Source organism: Macaca mulatta, chromosome 1, assembly GCF_049350105.2.
Source record: "Macaca mulatta isolate MMU2019108-1 chromosome 1, T2T-MMU8v2.0, whole genome shotgun sequence".
Taxonomy (NCBI): Eukaryota; Metazoa; Chordata; class Mammalia; order Primates; family Cercopithecidae; genus Macaca; species Macaca mulatta.
In genome coordinates, this window is record NC_133406.1 from 44992795 (window position 1) to 45008144 (window position 15350).

The following is a 15350-nucleotide window of genomic DNA, read 5'->3' on the forward strand; positions in this document are numbered from 1 at the left end:
GGTTTAGGAGATGTGTATGGTTTAAGGAGATGTGCCAAGTTGACAATGGATGGACTTAGGATATTTAATTTTATGTATTAAGTTGGTCAGGTCATGGTACACCCATATTTGGCCAAAGAGTGGTATCCATGTTGCTATGAAGGTATTTTTGTAAGTGAGATTGACATTTAAATCAGTAGACTTTGAGTAAAGTACATTACCCTCTATAATGTAAGTGAGCCTCATTCAACCAGTTGAAGGTCTTAAGGGAGAAAAAACTGTCTGTCCAGAGAAAAATGGATTTTATCAGCAGACTGTCCTGAGAATCAAGCTGCGGCATCAACTTTTCCCTGGGTCTCCAGCCTGCCAGCCTTCCTTTCAGATTTTTGACTTACCAGACTCTGCTATCACATAAGTCAATTCCTTAAAATTCTTCTCATTCTTCTCCTCTTTCTCCGTGAGGACAGACAGACAGACAGCTACTTCTCCATATAGCCAATCAGCTCTGTTTCTCTGAGAGCTTTCACCAATACAATAGCAATATGTCAGTTCTCCCCAAAGGGATCCATGACTTCATGAAAAACTTAATAAATATTTCCAGCAGAATTTTCGTGGAAATTAACAAAGTTATTTTAAAATTTGTGTGTAAATGAAAAGAGCCAAGAGTAGTTAAGAAAATCTTGAAGAAGAACAAAGCTGGAAAATGTATGCTAAAAGGTATCAAGACTTAATATAAAGCTACTATAATTAAAACATTGAGATGTAAGAATGAATAAACTTTTTAATTCAACAGAATGGAGAGTCCAGAAACTGTACACTCATAAGGTCATTTGATTTATGTTTCAGATGAATATTGCACAGTGGAAAGGGGGTGCTCTACTTACTAAATGGTGCTAAATTAATTAGATATTCATACAAAAAGAAAATAAATCTTGGTCCTTACCCTACATGATGCAGAAAACTCAACTCCCAATAAATTGTGGGTTTAATATGAAGGTAAAATTAACAGGCCTGATAGAAGAAATTAAAGGCTAAGATCTTCATAACCTGGGAATTGGCAGAGATTTCTTAAGTAGAGCACAAAAGCACTACCTATTTAAAAAATTGCTGATAAATTAAGCTTAATTAAAATTAAGATATTCTCAAATAATCAGACAAAACTAATCTATCCTGTTAGAAGTCACGACAGCAGGTCAGCAGGTTCTAGGGCTAGTGACTGGAAGCAAGCAGAAAGAAGGCTTCTAAAGTGATGGCAAAATTTTTTTTTTTAATCTATGTGACATTTACATGGGCGTGTTCTTTTGTGAAAATATATTGATTTATATTTTAGGATAGTCCTTTTTTCTTCATATATGTTACACTTCAATTAAATGTTAAAGGTGGTTGAACCCACTCTTTTTCAAAGGATATCATTGAGAAAAAAGGTAAGCCATAAGGTGGAGAAGTTATTTGCAATACACATAACCAAAAAAATGAGTCTATATTTACAGAAGTCCATGAATAAACGACACTTAAATGGAAAAAAAAAAGTAAAAGAGGAACAAGCATTTTGTAATGTGTTTATGGAAGCCACATGGCTGTAGCCTCATAAAAAGTTATTAGTAACTTTCAGTAATTGTTACTAAACAAGAAACACATGAATGCAAATTAAAATCATAATGGTTTCTACATATCCACCAGAATGATGAGCCTAACAGACTTACAATATCAAATGAATTGACTGGAATTTTAATTTACTGATTATCACAGTGTAAACGGATACATCCGATTTAGAAATCTGTATAGCCGTATCTTCTAAAGTTGAACATTTTTGTACCCTTTAACACAAAAATCTCATCCCTAGATGTATAACCTATAGCAGTGCTAACATCTGTACATAAAAAGTGGTGTATAAGAATGTTCATAGCACAACTATCCATAAGAGACAAAATGTGGAAGTGTACTACATATGCATCAGGGTAGAGTACATAAGTAATTTGTAATAAATTTATAAAATATACAGCAATGAAAATTAAGCATTACAGCTATACACAAAATACATAAATCTCACAAGCATAATACCAAGAAAAAGTAGTTAGTTGCAGAGCTCATTCTGAATAATTCCATTGTATAAATTTCAAAACAGATAAAATGAATTGAGGACTATATATAAAGTAATGTTTATCTTTAGAAGGAGATTAGTGACCGGTTGTGTATATGATAAGACTTCTTATCTGTCAATAATTTGCTATTTAAGAAAAATTTTCCTTCTTTGTAAATTTTGCGTTGTAAAAATTCATGGTGTTGTACATTTGAGACCTGGTGGCTTTTTAATGCATTATTTTCCATACAAAAATACTTTGAATACTTAATACTTCATTCTACGCAAAAGAGAACAAGGAATTTGTAGTGAATATAACTACAATGTGTTATATTTTATTTGCACTTCTGCTTTGAGATGTAATTTATTACTTAGCCAATCTTACTTAACCATCTCATTTTACAGATGAGAAAAAGTAGAGAAGAAATACTAGAGAATATTTTAATTTTTTCTGAAGAGGAGAAAAGGCATATACCACGTAGCCTAACAGGAAAGCACTAAATAAGATGAAGTTCAGTCACAAAGAAATATGATTGTATTTTACATGATTCAAACACCAATTTGTCTTTCTATTAAGCAACTAAAAATTTACTTTATTGCCAGGACTCATTTTATTTTCTGCTTGATGTTCTATAAAATCTCTAGTACATATTTTTGAAACAAGATTTTTTTCCTGAGAGAACTACTTATGCATTAACAACTATTACATACAATTTTTTTCAATTATACTTACAATTTTAAAGTCACTCACTAATAAAATTACTGACTAAAGATTACATATGTAAAGATAAATCTATCCTACATTTTGAAAACTAAGACTTTCATCTTCTCGGCCCAGCTTGTTTTATTTTTATGGCCTAGGACTTTATATTGAACAAACAACATACAGGACAGATAACTAAGTAAATATATAAAGTTCTAATTCCTAATTGTGGTAAGTAAAATGAAAAGAACAAATGTGATTGTAGTAATAGAGAAAACAGAACATAACAGGGTGTGACTATGCTTTTGAGAGAGCACTCCTGGGTGACTTCTTTGAGATGAGGTTTAAGCTGCACTTGAAGGATGGGAAAGAGTAGCTAGCAGAAGATTCAGAGGGATGACTGAGTCAAGTCCTTGAGGGAAAGACCTGGGCTAGGACACAATGCAAAGGCCAATGTTAGGTGAATAGAGTTCAGTCACCAGGAAAGTTAGTGTACGGAATAAAAAGAAGGTGGAAAAATGTATGCTACATCTTGCAGAACAATGTAGGATTAAACTATGTTTGGAATTCAAAGTGTATTAGGATGCTAACCATATGTTTTTAAATTTTTATGTATACTTTATTATACATTACTTATGGGGTACATGTGATATTTTAATACAAGCATACAATGTGGGATAATCAAATCTCTATAACTGGGATATCATTTGGGATAATTGGGATAAGAGCTTTAAGGAGGAGAGAAATGTGTTACAACTTAGTTTTGCTATTTTGTAGATGCTTTTAAAAGATTGCTCTAAATTTTCTTTGTGGACTAGACCATAGGTAGTTCAGATCAAAACCTTAAAGGCCAGTAAGGGTGATATTTTATTCGTCCAAGTAATAGTGGATAGTAATTTGGATTAATGGAATGGTTGTGCAGATGGAGAAATGTGAACATATTTGAGAAATATTTAGAAAGTAGAATTAAAGCAACCTTATGATATGCCAAGTACATAAGAAAGTGAAGAAGGCCAAGAGATAAAAATTGATATACAAGTTTTTGGTGCTCCTTTTTGGGAGATACACAATTTTAGAATAATTAATGGGGTGAAGTTGTATTTTGTAATTCTTAAATTTGATACAATTATGAGACATTCAAGTTATGTGAGTCTAGCAAGCAGAGAAAAAGTCAGAATTTCAGATAAATATTTGGGAGTCATAGGCACATTAGTGTTTCAACTGTAGGAATAAATGAAAAAATTAAAAAAGGCAACAACTTCTATTGGAGACCTCTATACCATTCCCATTTAAGCATTAGAAAAAAACTAATGGAACATAATTTAAATGTATTTAAATTTCTTTTTAATTTTTTTTCTTTTTTTGATGGAGTCTCCCTCTGTCGCCCAGGCTGGAGTGTGCAGTGGCATGATCTCAGCTCCCTGAAACCTCTGCCTCCCCAATTCAAGCAATCCTCCCACCTCGGCCTCCCGAGTAGCTAGGATTACAGGCATGCACCACCACGCCTGGCTAATCTGTTTTGTATTTTTAGTAGAGAGGTGGTTTCATCATGTTGGCCAGGCTGGTCTCGAACTACCAATCTCAAGTGATCCGCTCGCCTCAGCCTCCCAAAGTCCTGAGGTAACAGGCATGAGCCACTGTGCCCAGCCATGTATTTAAATTTCAAATGATCTAAATAGCAATTTCAACAGAAAAATACATATTTTTTTTAAATTTTTAATTCTAACTTTTCTATGTGTCTGCTTAACATATCTGAATCCTTTGCATAGAAGGATCTGACTGTATATGCAAATGCCTACTAGAAAATCAATTTTATTTGAAAACTTCATTACAAATTAGCAGAGACTGATACTTCAGGTGGCACAGATTTAATGGATCATATGCACCTTTTAAAGTGTACTGTCCCAATCGCAGTCTATGCCAATGCTGATATTCAACCTGAAAAAAAAAAAAGCATAGAATGTCACATTCTTAATGAAGATTATGGTACAATTTTCTGTATACTATATTAGTAAATATTATATTCTTAGAAATTATTTTAGATTTTTGTTTTTTTTGTTTGGTTGCCTTTTTGAATTTTTGTTATTGTTGTTGCCATTGTTTATTTTTATTATTTATTTATTTTTATTTTTTTGGAGACAGGGTCTTGCTCTGTCACCCAGACTGAAGTACAATGGCAGGATTACAGCTCACTGCAGCCTCAACCTCCCAGGCTCAAGCACTCCTCTTACCTCAGCCTCCCAAAGTGTTGGCATTACATGTGTGAGCCACCATGCCTGGTCTAATTATTTTAAATCTTTTTATTTTCCATAGAGAACCCTAGAAATGTTATACTTTTAGCTTATACTGATAACTGAGAATTACATATGGTAAGCTTTCAAAAATAAATCTTTTGAGTAAACAGAGAAAAGAGTCATAAGTATGCTCTTTCTGAACTTTGTGTTTTTGCCTCACTAGCTCTGTTTGCTCTTTACTACGGCTATTTGGCCGTTGACTTATTTATTCACCCTATGGCTTATACATTTCGATTATGTGAATCTCAGGAAATTTTCATTCGTTTAAACTCTGTGCGAAGTTGGAAACACTTAAATGACTTAGAAACATTTTTTTAACAGAAAATAACTTTCACTTTATTGTTGTAACAAATGATGTCTTTTGAACATAAAAACAGTAACATTAATCTGTATCACATAATGAAATGTCAAGGAAAAATCAACAATGTCAAAGGTTACCAGCAGCTCCAGAGCAATCCATTCATATGAGCAAAACGATGAAGCAGTACATCATCCATTTTAGTTAAGAGATCAGGCAATTCAGAAAAGTATTATGCAATCTCTTTGCTTTCCTTTGTATAGAGTAAATCACAAGCACTGATATTATTATTATGCTGAAAATGAACCAATCTCACACATAAGCCCTAAAACAAATGTAAATAAGAGCAATTCAGCAGTACATTACAAATATTATTCAAAATAATGTATTTTATCCGATAAATGTTGTAATTATTTCATATTTGAAATCCTATTAGTATATTTCATCTGTTAGTAGACTAAAGTAAAAAAAAAATCTGATAATGGGTAAAATACAACAATAATTCTGGTTAACTCTTCCTGCACTAAGAATGATAACTACTTCCTTAACATGGTAAATAAATTTACCTCAAACAGCCAAGCATTTTACATATGTGCTCCTAAAGCATGATTATTAAGGCTGGGCAAGCTAAGCATTACTGCTGTCCTCATATCACGTAGTAGTGGTGTTGTGTGTTCTATTACAGGAGAGAAACAGAAACAAAGAAGAAAATAGCAAATAAAATTATCATTTTTGCAGACTGCATAATTGTCTCAAGAAAATGGAAAACCCATCAATTAACTAAATACTACTGCAATTCCCAGGAGTCTGGGAAATGCTGTAATAACAACATGTTGCCTTCATATTCTGGAAAAAAATCATTTACTTGCATTTCCACAATGAAATTGGTTCATACATTATTTTTCTCATTATATTAAAAAAAAGTCTCTAATACAAAATAAAACATTGAGTATATGTTACAAAGAAAACTTTAACAAATATCTCAGCACTCAGTAATAATCGCCATTTTTTTCTTTTTTTAAATTTTTATTTTTAGACAGTGTCTCGCTCTGTCGCCAGGCTGGAGTTCAGTGGTGGGATTTCGGCTCACTGCCATCTCTGCCTCCCGAGTAGCTGGGACTACAAGCGTGTGCCACCACGCCCAGCTAATTTTTGTATTTTTAGTACAGATGGTATTTCATCATGTTGGCCAGGATGGTCTCCATCTCTTGACCTCATGATCCGCCCACCTTGGCCTCCTTTACAGGCATGAGCCACTGTGCACAGCAATAATCACAATTTGAACATTTGTGATGTTCTTATAAGCATATGTATAAATGTGAATAATTTAGCATAGATGGGTTATTATCATATATTTTTCCCTTAAAGTACTTTTTAGTTTTTATAATTCCCCTTAATCTCCCATTCTCTCATGACTCTGCTTTTCCCCTTTAACTGCTATTGACAAAGTGACCACTGGTAACAGTCTCATGTGTATTCATTTCCTCTACAACCTTTTTATCCAGTGTCATAGTACATATAGCATGCACACATACACACACACACACAAACATGCCTGTGACTGTGTAGTTCTTTGTCATTGTTTGCCAGTTAAAAAATGAAGATCACATTATATTGGCCTATACAGCTTTATTTTCTCAGCAATGCATCATAGAAGTCTCTCCAAATCAACTTTACTCTTAATTATAGCAGTTTTATATTTCTTGAGATAACTGTAATATAGTTCACTTAAGCTATTTAAAATATGAGCATTGACGATGATCCCAGAATTTCGGTTATTATAACAATGTTGATTAAACATTCTTGCACATAATCTGCCAGGCGCGGTGGCTCATGCCTATAATCTCAGCACTTTGGGAGGCCAAGGCAGGTGGATCACCTCAGGTCAGGAGTTCGAGCCCAGCCTGGCTAACATGGCGAAACCCTGCCTCTATTAAAAAATACAAAAATTAGCCAGGCTTGGTGGCACATGCCTGTAGTCCCAGCTACTCAGGAGATTGAGGCAGGAGAATTGCTTGAACCCGGGAGGTGGAGATTGCAGTGAGCGGAGATGGTGCCACTGCACTCCAGCCTGGGTGACAGAGTGGGAGTGTGTCTCCAAAAAATAAAAAAAAAATTTAAAAACTATATTCTTGTACATAATTATTTACATATGGTATTTTATTTGTTTCTGGCTCTGCTACTTGCGATCCTAGACAGCCACAGGGAACTTTTTTTTTTTTTTTTAATATGACCTTAAATCTCAGTTCACAAAGCCAAAGCCACTGAAAAGAAATTTTCTCAGTTTCCTAGAGCCAAGTACACCAAGGAATCTGCTTGTGTATTACATTTACTCTTCCCATTCTGGTGATGTAAAATGTGCGTTTACTCTTCTGCTTAAAGCAAATTCCTCCCTCATTCATGTGAATCACATCCTCTTTTACATTTGTCAGAATCTTCATTACATCTGTTATACTATTTATCTGAACTATTCAACCTCTTTTCATTTTTACTTGCCACAGCTGTCAGCATTTAAGCATGTATAAACCTTCTTCTATTGGGGAAAAAAACAACAATAGATAAACATAAACAAACCTCATGTTCTCTTGATCCCACATCTCATCATCTCCTCTGGCAATGGCTTGTTTCTCTTCTGTCTCTCACTGCAAACTTTCTTGGGAGCTGGGTGTGGTGGTTCAGGCATGGAATCCCAGTACTTTGAGAGCTGAGACAGGCATATCACTTCAGCTCAGGAGTTGGAGACCAGCCTGGGCAACATAGAAAAACCCTGTCGTCACAAAGAAACACAAAACTTAGCATGGCGTGGTGGCACGTACCTTCAGTCCTAACTACTCTGGACACTGAGACAGGAGAATGGCTTGAGTCTGGGAGGCGGAGGTTGCAGTGAGCCAAGATTGCGCCACTGCACTCCAGCCTGGGTGACAGAGCAAGTTCCTGTCTCAAAAACAAAACAAACAAAAACAAACACTTTATTGGTTTGTAAACACCTACTGTCTTCATTTTCTTGGTCTCCCTTCAATCCTTGGAATGTAGTTTCTGTACTCACAGTGCCCAGATTTGGTCAATCCTACACTATTTGGACACAGTGTGTCCATGAGGGTATTTCTGTATGAAATTAATGGGTAAGCTGATAAAGCAGATTGCCTTCCCTAATGTGGTGGCCTTCACAAAATCCATTAAAGGCCTAATGAGAATTAAAAACCTGACCTTCTCTCAGGTAAGAGGAAACTCCTCCTGTCTAAGTTGAGTTGGAATATTTATTTTACCTGGCCTTTGGACTGGAACTTACACCATTGGTTCTCCTGGTTCTCAGATCTTTTAACTCAGACTGAAACCACATATTCAGCACTCCTGGGTCTCTAGCTTGCCAAGTGCAGATCTTGGGACTTCTCGGTGCCATAATTGTGTGAGTCAATTCCTCATTATAAAATTATATATACATACATGTGTGGATGGATAGAAGATAGATAGATAGATAGATAGATAGATAGATAGATAGATAGATAGATAGATTCCATTCGGTTGCTCTGGAGAACTGTAATACAGTTGCCCACACTCTTTTTCTTTTTTGTTTACTTCATTGATAACTTTCCTTCTGAAATACTTACTAATTATATAAAGATAAACATAGAAACCTCACAGTAGATAAAACTGCCACTGTTAACTTCACCAATAGTATGTCCAAACCAATATCTTTTTTTATCTTTTTATTTTATTGTTCTTATTTCTGCCCAAAATTTAAGACCTCAATCTAATCCTGAAGTAACATCAGACACTCTAAAAACTAGCTGGTTTGGTATCTACAAAAAATTCAACATTATGAAAGGCAAAGGAAAGCAATTATTCCAAACGAAAGGAGACTTAAAAATGTGCAAAATAAATGCAATGTATAATCAGTATTAGTTCCTGTACTAGGTTTTGCTGTGATGGTGGTGATAACACTTACTGTCGGGACAATTGGAAAATATGGATAGGGATTGTGGACTATATAATCAAATAGTATCGGTGTTACTTTACAAATTTGATACATCAAATATGGTTGTATTACAGTGCATCCTTGGTCTTGGCATTGCCATATTTGAAGTCATGGGTATCATGTAGAAAGCTCAATCTCAGGCCAGGCGTGGTGGCTCATGCCTGTAATCCCAGCACTTTGGGAGGCCGAGGCAGGCGGATCACGAGGTCAGGAGATTGAGACCATCCTGGCTAACACAGTGAAACCCCGTCTCTACAAAAAATACAAAAAATTAGCCAGGCATAGTGGTGGACGTCTGTAGTCCCAGCTACTCGGGAGGCTGAGACAGGAGAATGGCGTGAACCCGGGAGACGGAGCTTGCAGTGAGCCAAGATCATGCCACTGCACTCCAGCCTGGGTGACAGAGCGAGACTCTATCTCAAAAAACAAACAAACAAAAAGCCAGAACACAAAACAATAAAAAACTGAATCTCGAATACTTAGAAAATAAGAAGGGTTTATGTGTGTGTGCGTGTGTGTGTGTATAGAAAGAGAGAGAAGAAAAAAGCAAATGACCACAATGAGATACCATCTCACACCAGTTAGAATGGCAATCATTAAAAAGTCAGGAAACAACAGGTGCTGGAGAGGATGTGGAGAAATAGGACCACTTTTACACTGTTGGTGGGATTGTAAACTAGTTCAACCATTATGGAAAACAGTATGGTGATTCCTCAAGGATCTAGAACTAGATGTACCATATGACCCAGCCATCCCATTACTGGGTATATACCCAAAGGATTATAAATCATGCTGCTATAAAGACACATGCACACATACGTTTATTGTGGCACTATTCACAATAGCAAAGACTTGGAATCAACCCAAATGTCCATCAGTGACAGACTGGATTAAGAAAATGTGGCACATACACACCATGGAATACTATGCAGCCATCAAAAAGGATGAGTTTGTGTCCTTTGTAGGGACATGGATGCAGCTGGAAACCATCATTCTTAGCAAACTATCACAAGAACAGAAAACCAAACACCGCATGTTCTCACTCATAGGTGGGAACTGAACAATGAGATCACCTGGACTCGGGAAGGGGAACATCACACACTGGGGCCTATCACGGGGAGGGAGGAGGGGGGAGGGATTGCATTGGGAGTTATACCTGATGTAAATGACGAGTTGATGGGTGCTGACGAGTTGATGGGTGCAGCACAGCAACATGGCACAAGTATACATATGTAACAAACCTGCACGTTATGCACATGTACCCTAGAACTTAAAGTATAATAATAATAATTAAAAAAAGAAAAGGCAATATAAAAATATATGGATATGAATAATATTATGACTTAATGAGGAACATGAAAGAATATTGTGCCAGATTATACTCAGTGTTTTACATTTTCAGCAAAATATACTTGTATGAGCAAAATCAATGAGAATTAAAACCAATAAACTCATTATAGAGACAAAAAAAAAAGAAAAAAGAAAAAAGAAAATGTCGTGAATGTCAACATTTGGAGAATCTGTGTGAAAGTTCTATGTAACTAATGTATGTCTGAAATTATTTCAAAAATTAAATAATATTCCCTTACAATTACATCATTTCTTAATGCTCCTATCAATGGGTTAGAAATCCTGGCCTCACCCATGACTTTGTGCTCTGATGTTCCCAGCACATCTTTCTGTCACCAATTCTTTACAATGAGTTATTTTTCTCCATAACCATCCTTCACTTCACTGCTGTTCAAACTAGAATTTTATCCTATTTTTATTTAAAGAGTTTTTTACTGGCCTCCTCTATTATTTCTATGTTTATAGCCATTCTGCAATCCTACTCTCTGTGCTCTAATCATTCATTCAACAAAAATGTAATGGGGTTCTGCTATGTGCCCAGCGCTGCCCTTTGCCCTGGGAAAATAGAAGACAAACAAAGACAGAATCTCTGGTAAGATGAATTCTGGGTTGGGTAGGAGGGAGATAATCAAATATAAATAATCAAATAAATATGCAATGTGAAATAAATCCAGATGTGTGGATAGAGCACAGCGGGGGATTGAGTCGTTTAGGAATACTTCAGATAAACTAAAATTTGCACAAAGTCATGAATGGAGAAAAAATAGGAGAAAAAGATCCCACGTCCAGGGAGGAGCAAAGGCAAAGGTCTTAATGCAGGAGCTCACACAGCCTGGTCAAGAAGGCCAGTGCAATGAGGAAGGAAGAGAGCAGTGCAAAATTCAATCTCAGAGGTCCATATGTAGCACTTTACATGTGATGGTCAGAGCTCATGACCCCTTATGTAGCATTGTGTATGCTATGGTGAGAACTTTATAATCCATTTATGTAACACTAAATGTGTTATGATAAGAGATCTGTGACACATTATGTAGGACTGTATATGCTATGAGAAGAGTTCTGTGACCCAGTCAGAACAACTTCTTTGGTTCATTTGCCAGGCATTTCATGCATGCATTTCCCTCCTCCTGGTAAAACCTATAGACAACATTCCCAAATTGCCTTGGCATGAGTGACATCTATTTAGCCTTTATATCTCCACTTTCTATGAGAATCATTCCCTGATACCCTCAACACGTAACTGAATTAGGTGGTCTCATTCTGCTTTCCCATAGCTCATTTTACTACCCTCTCTGAATCCTGATCTCATTGCAATAGTAACTGTGATATCTTGTTTTATTGCCAGTATATCCTCAGCACCCAGCAGTACCTAGAGTGAAGGACACCCAAAATTGCTATTTGCTGAGTGAAATAAATAAATGCAAGATTTTAATAATTAGGTACCATTGCAGTTACATCAAAATGAAAAAAACCCTATAATTCTGAACTATCGCAGGCAGTTTTATACTCTTCAGATAAGTATGTAAATAGGTGCAAACTTTCAGAGCCACAATTTGTTCAATAATATAAAAAAGATTCATATCCTCTAATTAATAAATTCTACTTCAAGGGTAGTTTTGTTAAATAAGTAAATAGCTATTGATTTTAGGTAACTGTTTTGGTATTTTAACAGGAAAATAACAGACTAATGAAATGAAATAATATGTTGCTACCAAAAATGATAGAATGAGCATATATTTATTAAAATGAAAACATAATCTATATTTGTGAGTAAAATATCAGAGTATAAAACTGTATTAACATCTAATAATTATATAATACATTAATATAACTATGTAGCTGGAAGGATGTATACCAAACTATTATTAGTAACTAACTCTAGGATATGGAATTGCATGTAAATTTTATTTTATGTTAGTCTCTGTGTCTTTCTAAAATAAATATATGTTTTTAATAATAAAAAAAAAGAGTGTCATGCCTGTAATCCCAGTACTTTGGGAGACCGAGGCAGGCGGATCATGAAGTCAGGAGATGGAGGCCATCCTGGCCAACATGGTGAAACCTCATCTCTACTAAAAATACAAAACTTAGCTGGGTTTGGTGATGCATGCCTGTAATCCCAGCTACTCGGGAGGCTGGGGCAGAGGAATCTCTTGAACCAGGGACTTGGAGGTTGCAGTGAGCCGAGATCGTGCTACTGCACTCCAGCCTGGCAACAGAGCGAGACTACATCTCAAAAAAAAAAAAAAAAAAAAAAAAGAAAAGAAAGAGTGGTAGTTTTTCCTTTTTATTACACACATGTCAAACAATAGCATGTTTTAAAAGAATATTTCAGGTAAACCTATTCAGTTAATTTTTATAACAAAAGGCATAGTGGGAAGGTGTATGAGATTTGGTGTGCGCCAAACCAGGATTTAGTACCAGTTTTGCCCTTACGCTGTGGATCAGTTAACCCCTCATAACCAACATCTGAATATTGCCTTATCCCAATAATAGCTATCTCAAAGTTTGTGAGAAATTGTGAAATAATGAATTTAATGTGCATATATCATACTAGCTAATAAAGCAACAGAAGTTATATGTAGTTTATTTCCAAAGATGTCAAAAATAATTCTATTTTTTCACTAGGTGTTTCCCCCATTAGAACAAAACCTCCTTGATGCAACTATTTGCTTTGTTTATGTCTGTATGCCCAGAGAAATACTTGGCATGTGTAAGCACTCATGAAATGTTTTTGAACAGACGAGTGAACGAGTAAAAATGAGGTAGGGAAAAAGATCCATCTTTATATTTATATCTTAACCAAAGCAACATTGAATAATGACCATTATAATATTGCTATATTGAGAGTTTCAATATTTTAATTGAAATGCATCTCTTATAAGCAATATTAGAAGATTTTAAGGAACTCAGAAGATTATGGCCATTATTGTTTAACCTATTAAGAGAAAGTCAGACTTATTCCTCAGTTAACAAATCAAAGCTTTAAAAAGGAAAAAAAAAAGATAAAAGAAATAGGAACTAAGTTTAAAGTGATAAATTAATGCCAAAGAACCTTGTGAACAGCTATTAACTTCCTGACATTCCAACTACCCTATTATTTATAATAATTCTAAACTAAGATTTACTTAGCTCTTCTAGAAGATGAGTGATTGCAAAATTATCTATACCAATTTCCAGGACTTATTTCTCTTATTACCTAGCAATTTCCACCTTGTGGCTCATTTGGGAAAATATGAATATCCTATACACATATGTATTTATATACTCAGCTACATATCTATCATTTTAGTGGTTGAATTCATTATGAAGCTGGGATCATTTTAGAAAAACATTTTAAAGCTGAAACTCTGTAGAAAAACCACAGCTCAATGTCCTTTCCTGACAAATAAATTGCCCTAGGAAGTTCAAAGAGCAGGAAAAGAGCATTTAATGCATGAAATTGTGTCTTTCCTTAAAATATAAATTCAGAAACTCCCTGGGATGGAAGGCATCTCAAAGATCTTTTTGATTAATTACTAAAAATAAGATTATTCTACATAAAGAACCACCTATTCCAAGTTGTCATTCAGATACTATTTGAATATCTCTGGTAATGAAAGTTTCAACGAGGGGATTTTTTTTTTTTTTTTTTTTTTCTGTGTTGTGGCCTCAGAACCAAAAGATTTGCAATGTAGTGGAATTCAGTAAATATTTATTGAATGAATGAAAGGAGAACTCATTATCCTCTGAGGCAAATCCAATTTTTGTACTTTTTAACCATCTTTAGTGATGTCATAAAAAAGAATTAAAAAGATACAATACCTACTGTAAAAAAAAAATGATGAACAAAATACCACATGGAACAATAAGCCATGGATATGCTTTCTTGACAATAAATATAAATCAATCACATCATGCTTAGTAGATGCAAGGCATTTCTTTTAATGGATATATAATAATTTAACTTACCAATTATCATTTAATGAATATTTATATCACATTTTTGTTATTAATAACCCTGTGGTAATTATCTTTGTCTGTGTGATTTAAAAAGGACTTAATTGCCAGGCATAGTGGCTCACCCCTATAATCCCAGCACTTTGGGAGGCTGAGGCAGGAGGATCTTGCTTAAGCCTGTAAATTCAAGTACAGCCTAGGCAATATAGTGAGACCTTGTCTCTACAAAATATAGAAAAAAATTAGCCAGGCATGGTGGCGTGCACCTGTGGTCCCAGCTACTTGGGAGGCTGAGATGGGGAGGATCGCTTGAGCCCAAGAAGTTGAGATGGCAGTGAGCTGTGATTGTGCCACTGCACTTCAGCCTGGGCAACAGAGTGAGACTCTGTCTTAAGAAATAATAACAATAGGCTGGGCGTGGTGGCTCACGCCTGTAATCCCAGCACTTTGGGAAGCTGAGGCGGGCGGATCACGAGGTCAGGAGATCGAGACCACGGTGAAACCCCGTCTCTATTAAAATACAAAAAATTAGCCAGATGCGGTGGCAGCCACCTGTAATCCCAGCTACTCGGGAGGCTGAGGCAAGAGAATGGCATGAACCCGGGAGGTGGAGCTTGCAGTGAGCTGAGATCGCGCCACTGCACTCCAGCCTGGTGACAGGGCAGGACCCTTTCTCAAAAAAAAAGAAATAATAACCATAAAATAATAAAAATGACTTGATATACATTGTT